The sequence below is a fragment of the Antennarius striatus genome, chromosome 6 (genome assembly GCF_040054535.1).
Source record: "Antennarius striatus isolate MH-2024 chromosome 6, ASM4005453v1, whole genome shotgun sequence".
NCBI classification, from domain to species: Eukaryota; Metazoa; Chordata; class Actinopteri; order Lophiiformes; family Antennariidae; genus Antennarius; species Antennarius striatus.
In genome coordinates, this window is record NC_090781.1 from 6,096,927 (window position 1) to 6,104,780 (window position 7,854).

The 7,854-nt window shown below is 42.6% G+C and overlaps 1 long non-coding RNA gene across 1 annotated transcript; it reads left to right on the forward strand.

The window, feature by feature from the left end:
• Window positions 1–1,814: 1,814 nt before the first annotated feature.
• LOC137597169 (uncharacterized) lies at window positions 1,815–2,837 on the forward strand. The gene is made up of 3 exons (XR_011035620.1): window positions 1,815–1,944; window positions 2,057–2,142; window positions 2,494–2,837. It is a non-coding gene; the product is annotated as an uncharacterized lncRNA (long non-coding RNA).
• The last annotated feature ends 5,017 nt before the right edge of the window (window positions 2,838–7,854 follow it).

A 7,854-nucleotide genomic window follows, 5' to 3' on the forward strand; every position in this document is an offset into this window, starting at 1 on the left:
TCTCAACTTAAGTGGTTTACCTTGAGATAAAGTTCTTCAAAAATAAATTACCAAAACTATGTCTGCATAGAAACTAGTCTTCAGTTTGATATTAGTCAGTTAAATTTTAAGATTCTCAAGATCTTATTAAAATCATTTCTCTTGAACTCATCAAACCAAACAAAATATATCAATTGCTTTTGTTTTCTCTCCATCCTGATCATCTATTTCTTTCTTTTTTCTAATTATTTCTGTTTTAATCAGGTTAGAAGGCTTACTCGTGAATTCTTATGGGAACAGTAACTGATCATCCCTTTCACACCTGTCTTTTGTGTGCATTTGTTTGTGTATGTGCGATTAGTGTGTGTTATCAGCTCTAAAAATCAGCGTGATGAATGGCTTCTCATGCTTACCTCAACTGAAACCCTCATTAAAAGCAGCTGACCTGAGGCCCTGAGGGTTCCAACGGTAGAACTACCTGCTTTCTCTTCTTGATGTGTGTGTGTTCACGTTTACAGCACTCTTCATGGTTTATGCACACGTCTAAGATGATGAAAATACATGTGTGACAGCTCACATAAAAAAGCAAACTTTGGCAAACATACAAAAAAAACCTCCTTTCCAAAGCTCTCCAATCCCAAGTTGCTGATACTGTCAGACCTGTGTTAGTGCAACAACCTTACAACACATGAAAAGACACAACAACAGACCACCACAACACCACCACAACCTGAGAAAACACCACAACAAGACCAACACAACACTTCTACAACACCACAACAACACCACCACCACAACAACACATGACAAAACACCACAACACCGCAACAACACCACCACAACAACAACACAACATGGGAAAACACCAAAACACTGCAACAGCACCGCAATAACACCAAAACAACACTACAACATTACAAAACACAAGGCAATCACAACAACACCACAACAAAACAACACCACAACAATACCACCACAACATTAAAAGACACCACAACAGTCCCATCACAATGGGTCCGTTTCACAAAGCCGGTTTAGTGGAAAACCTGGGTAAGTTAACCCTGAAATCAGGAAAAACCAGGGTTGCGGTGTCACAAAGGGAGGTAACTTAATCCAGAGTCAGAGGAGTAAACCTAGCTTGTGTCAAAACGTAAACCTCTAGGTTTGTTACCACAGTAACAGACTCTGAAGCTAGCCTGGTCTGGAGGAGGGGCCGTGTCACAAAGCAGGTGCAGTGGTAACCCAGAGTAAGTTAACCCTGAAATCACAGTTCTCGGTTTCACAAAGGGGGGTAACTTAACCCAGAGTTAGAGCAGTAACCCTGGCCTGTTTCACATAGCGAGGTAAAGTGAACCTCTGGGTTTGTTACTGCAGTAACAGACTCTCTGAACATAACCTGGTCGGGAGCAGGTTTTATTCCACAAACCCAGGGTTTCTTTTGACTCCGCCCCCTTTCACCGCCGCTCGTGCGGCTTCATTTCCTGGTTCTGTCGGACGGAGAGTCTGACCGAAGTAAGGGTTAATAAATAACTCCGTATTTCAGAGGCGAACATGTCCTGTCCGTTTGACGAGGAGCCCCTTGATGGAGTTTCAGCATTCATTCACAGAGAATTAAATATGTTTGTATCGCGTTCAGATGTCCCGTCATATCCAGACAGTTCTCTGTATGATCGGTACCGATCATAGTGATCGGTAAACACACACACACACACAACACACACACACACACACACACACACACACACACACACACACACACACACACACACACACACACATCCATCGTCACATCTGCAGCAGCGCTGCGTGTATCGCTCCGTTCGGTTTTTTATTAGCAAACGGTAATTTTCCTATAATGTTGGAGATGCTCAATGTGCCTCACCTTTAAACTTTTACCCCAGTTTTTCTATTTCCCTGGAGAGAAAACCGTCAGGATCATCAAGGAGGAGTTCCATAGGACTGCAGGTGAATGATGTAGAAATCTGATTAATTTGAAAGTATGTTCTCTTAATGATATTGTGCTGCAGTCCCAGACATTAATTTCTTTCGGATGTCCCAATGTAATTTGCTGCCATAGATGGTACCCACATTCCCATCAAGGCTCCCTCACATAATGAAGGTGATGATGTGAAGAGGATGTCCATTCACAGCAAATATATGCAGGTACAAGTACATTGACTACTGTTTCTACACCTTAAAGACTGCATCATAAATAAACTAACATCTGTCCAGATCATATGTGATGCTGCAAACTACATTTTCCACCTTTATTTAAATAGCGCCTAATCACTTCAGCAGACATTTCAAAGAGCTTTAACAGACACCCAACAGAACCCTCCAGAGCAAGCATAGCATACTGATGTGGAGACGGAGCGGTCCTGATCGGTTCCTGACTCACAGGTGTATGATGAGTCTCACCTGAGCAACAGACTAATGCATTAACTAAAGATTAGCACAATAATTCACTTGTCTCCATCGTTTAATCCACTCTAATGAATCTACTTTCCATCACAGGAGTCTGATGGTTGTTTTCTGGGGGACAGGGGTTACCCATGCCCAACCGAGGCTGCTGACCCCTTACTAACCCAGGTCCCCAATAGAACTTCACATGGGTTCACCGCAGGACGAGAGCCCGGGTGGAGATGACCATAGTTCTGCTGAAAGGCCGTTTCCAGTGTCCATGACACCTCAGGATGATTCCTGAGAGGACCTGTGATGCAGTTCTGTTCTTCATAGTAGTATTGCCGCTATCAGAGGAGAACAGCACCCTACCCCACAAACTGAACACCCCGATAATGACCCCGTCCACCTGCCAGCTATCCAGGGTGACAGAGCAGTGACTCCATCTGCCAGAATCATTTCAGAGTCTGTCTAAATCACCATCACCACAGCGGGCAATAAAAACATAAATATACATACAATATACATTTCATTTGGTCATCTTTATTACTTATGAATACAAAGTTATTTCTTAGATCATTTTAGTGGTGAACATTCTAATATTCAACATGATTCACTTGTGAACAACACCCACCTCTAACTTTGTATTTGTATGTTCAAATCTGCCCTCCTAATCTGGAGGTCCAAAGAAACCATTTTTTATCTGTTGTCTGTATTTCATAGAATGTGAATTGGATAAACTTCTGTAACAAATAGCTGGAAATACATGAGGAGGACATCAAAACATACAGTTGCATATGAATGCCACAGAAAGAACCGCTGGTCTTCACTGAGTGTCTATCTGTACATTGGATGTGACGGACTTCCCAGCTTGCTCTGTTAAAAAATGATGAGAAAGTGTTGATCCTTCAGTGGAGGCTAAATGTCACTCTGTATTGCACCAGAATGTTAAGCAATAGGAACAATCGGTAACAGAAAATATTTGACCACCTTTCTTTTCTTCAATTTCCTGTTAATTTCTTTTTCTTTTTATCAATTATGTATTATTTGATTAAAAGACAAAGATAATTAAACATGGAATGCCTATAGATGAGAGCACATTTATGTGTGTGACAGGAGCATTCTGAAAAGCCGAAAGTCCACTTATTATTTACTGTACAATGTCATTATGTTATAATGAGGAAGAGGAGGATCCCTAACGAGATGATGCAGAAGTCTGACCTGTGTGAACGATGTTTTTAAACTTCGTTCTCAGCTGTTGACATGTGTGCTTCTCCTCCGCTAGATTGCATCTAATAAAATAATAAACTATTATTCAAGCCGTTTACCTCCGTAATTGTACCGTGAGTCCCACGGACTACGTTTAGACGTACGCATCGACTTGAGCAGCAGTTTCAAGTCATCTCTCTCTTCTTTACAGCTGCAACGCTGTTCCTCTTTTCATAACATGTCCTCTAAGTCTTCATACACGTAGATTATAATCTGCACTTCAACTGCGTGAAGTAACGCGGAGTGCGTCTTGTCCGTCGTCATGGTGACTCGTCGAATCTGGGCTCCATTGATGATGGCTTTTTAAAGTGGCGTTGCGCCTGTTAAACTGCGGGTCAACTTACCCTGGGTTACAAAAACTAACCCCGAGAAGCACTTGTAAAACCGAAAACCCTGGGTTTCCAAGTTCAGGGTAAAGAAACCCAGAACCACAGGTTGTACTCGGGGGTCGTTACCCCTGCGTGGGGCCGTTCAAAAAGCAGGCTTAGTGGAAAACCAGGGTGAGTTAACCCTGAAATCAGGGAAAACCAGGGCTTTCATTTTCAAAAAGAGAGGTAAGTTAACCCAGGGTTAGAGCAGTAACCCTGACCTGTTTCATGACGCGAGGTGAACTGAACCTCTGGGTTTGTTACCGCAGTAACAGACTCTCTGAACTTAACCTGGTCAGGAGCAGGTTTCATTCCACAAACCCAGGGTTTCTTTTGACTCCGCCCCCTTTCACCGCCGCTCGCGCGGCTTCATTTCCTGGTTCTGTCGGACGGAGAGTCTGACCGAAGTAAGGGTTAATAAATAACTCCGTATTTCAGAGGTGAACATAGCATGTCCGTTTGACGAGGAGCCCCTTGATGGAGTTTCTAATTCACAGAGATTTTAATTTTTTTTTGGATCGCGTTCAGATGGGCCAGTCATGTCCTGTCGGACAGTTCTCTTTATCAGTTCTCTTTAAAAAGGGATGAGAATCTGTTAATACTTCAGTAGAGGATAAATGTCACTCTGTATTCCACCAGAATGGGAAGAGAACAATCAGTAACATAAAATATTAGTCCACCTTTGTTTTCTTCAATTTCTTGTTAATTTCTTTCTTTTTCCTTAATCAATATTAACTCCTGTGTGTATCATGTGACTAAAACAGACAGAAAATAAAACCTGGAATACCTTAAAGCGGTTATAAGCAGTACAATGTCACGGCCACTGTGTATGAATTAAAGCAGCTTTGGCTATTACTGTATCAAACGAGCTAATGTCAGGCCTTGATTTCAGTTCTTAGATAATATCGGTGTACGCAATGGTGTGAATATCCTTCTCAACTGTTTTTGTAACGTTCATATGCCGACTGACTGTTTTATTTACACAACAATAAAACATTTTAATGTATTTCATTATTTAACAGAACCTGGTATAGATGAGAGCGCATTTATGTGCGTGAAAAGAGCGTTATGTTGGGGATAAAACAACCGAACAGTCAAACGTCCACTTAATATTTACTGTACAATATCAAACATAATGAAGATGAGGAGGATCCCTAACGAGATGACGAAGTCTGACCTGTGTGAACGATGTTCACGATACTTCATTCTCAGCTGCTGACGTGCCCTTCTCCCCCCACTGGATCGCACCTAAATAAAATAAATTAATAAACTATTATTGAAGCCGTTTACTTCCGTATTTTTACCGTGAGTGCAACGGACTTAGAACTTACGCATCGACTTGAGCAGCAATTCACTTCCACGACATGTGCCTCTTCTTTGCAGCTGCAACGCTGTTCTGTTTCTTCTGAAAATTTCCTCAAAGTCTTCATATTCATCAATTAAAATCTGTACTCCGACTTCCGTAAAGCGTTGCGGTGCGCGTCTCGTCCGTCGTCATGGTGAATCGATGAATCGGGGCTCCATTGATGATTGCTTTTTTTCAAGTTGTCGTGTCAGTTAAACTGCGGGTCAATTTACTCTGGGTTAGGAAAACTAACCCTGCACCGTGTTTGTGAAACCGAAATCCCTGGTTTTTCCAAGTTCAGGGTAAAGCAACCCAGAACCACAGGTTTACCTCAGTGTAGGTTAACCCTGCCTTCGTGAAATAGACCCAATACCACAACACCGGAACAACACTAAAACAACACCAAAACAACACCACAACAACACAACCATTCCCAGTATACCTTCTTCTTTTCCTTTCAGCTTTTCCCTTCAGGGGTCGCCACAGCGAATCAGATGCCACCATCTAACCCTGTCTTCTGCATCCTCTTCTCTCACACCAACTACCTTCATGTCCTCCTTCACTACATCCATAAACCTCCTCTTTGGTCTTCCTCTAGGCCTCCTGCCTGGCAGTTCAAAGCTCAGTGTCATTTCAGTTTGGATCTGTACTTCTGTTTTTATCCATTTGTAGCTGGGAGTACACACTGAATGGGTATATTCTGGTGTTACTTTTCTCTTCAGTCTTGCAGTCAGAGTCTTTGTTTGGCAGTATTTACAGCCTGAATTATGGGAATCTTGTGCTTCTTTTCCATCGTCTTCTCACCATTATTCAGTTCTTTTGGGGCAATTGACTTCCTTCCAGGATTTATTGACCGTGGCGTCATATCTTCTTTTTAAAAAGAGAACAGTCTCTGCATTCGCATTCTTGATCATCTTCTTGTTTTCCTTTTGGCTTTTCCCTTCAAGGGTCGCCACAGCGAATCAATTGTCTCCATCTAACCCTGTCTTCTGCATCCTCTTCTCTCACACCAACTACCTTCATGTCCTCTTTCACTACATCTATACACCTCCTATTTGGTCTTCCTCTAGGCCTCCTGCCTGGCAGTCCAAAACTCAGCATCCTTCTACCAATATATTCACTGTCTCCTCTGGACATGTCCAAACCATCTCAGTCTGGCGCCTCTGACTTTATCTCCAAAACCTCAAACATGTGCTGTTCCTCTGATGTACTCATTCCTGATCCTATCTATCCTGGTCACTCCCAAAGAGAACCTCAGCATTTCCATCTCTGCTACCCCCAGCTCTGTCTCCGGTCGTTTCCTCAGTGACACTGTTTCTAGACCAAACAACATCACTGGTCTCACCACAGTTTTTTACACCTTTTCATTTTAGCTGAAACTCTTCTATCACACATCACACTTGACACTTTTCTCCACCCTTTCCATTCTGCCTGTACACGCTTCTTCACCTCTTTTCCACACTCTCCACTACTCTGGACTGTTGACCCTTAGTACTTAAAATCCTCCACCTTCTTGATCTCTTCTCCCTATAACCTCACTCTTCCACGTTGGTCCTTCTCATTCACACACATGTATTCTGTCTTACTGCGGCTAACCTTCATTCCTCTCCTTTCAAGGAAAAACCTCCACCTCTCTAGCTTCTCCTCCACCTGTTCCCTGTTTTCACTAAAGATCACAATGTCATCTGCAAACATCATAGTCCATAGAGATTCTTGTCTAACCTCATCTGTCAGCGTGTCCATCACCTCATCAAACAACAAGGTGCTCAGAGCTGATCAGAGCTGATGCAGTCCCACCTCCACCTTGAACTGCACTGCTCAAACATACTTTTCTGCCACTCCAGACTTCCTCATACAACATCACAGTTCCTCTCTGGGCACCCTGTCATAATCTTTCTCCATATCTACAAAAACACAATGCAGCTCCGTCTGGCCATCTCTGTACTTCTCTGTACTTCATACTGCTGCTCATAAATGTTCACTTCTGCCCTTAGTCTAGCTTCCACTACTCTTTCCCATAACCTCATTGTACGGCTCATCAGCTTTATTCCTCTGTAGTTGCCACAGCTCTGCACATCCCCCTTGTTCTTAAAAATGGGCACCAGCACACTTCTCCTCCATTCCTCAGGCATCTCCTCACTATCTAAGATCCTGTTGAACAACCCAGTCAGAAACTCTACTGCCACCTCTCCTAGACACTTCCAAACCTCTACAGGTATATCATCAGGACCGACTGCCTTTCCACTCTTCATCCTCTTCAATGCCCTCCTCACTTCATCCTGACTAATCTTTGCTTCTTCCTGGTCCACAACAGCCACCTCTTCTAGTCTTTGATCTCTCTCACTTTCATGATTCATCAACTCTTCAAAGTACTCTTTCCATCTTTCTTAACTTATTTATCAGGTTTTCTTCAGGAATTGCACAATTATACAAATCAAATTCACAGTATAAAACATAAACTATGTTGTCCAATCCTGTAAAAAGAAAAATAGA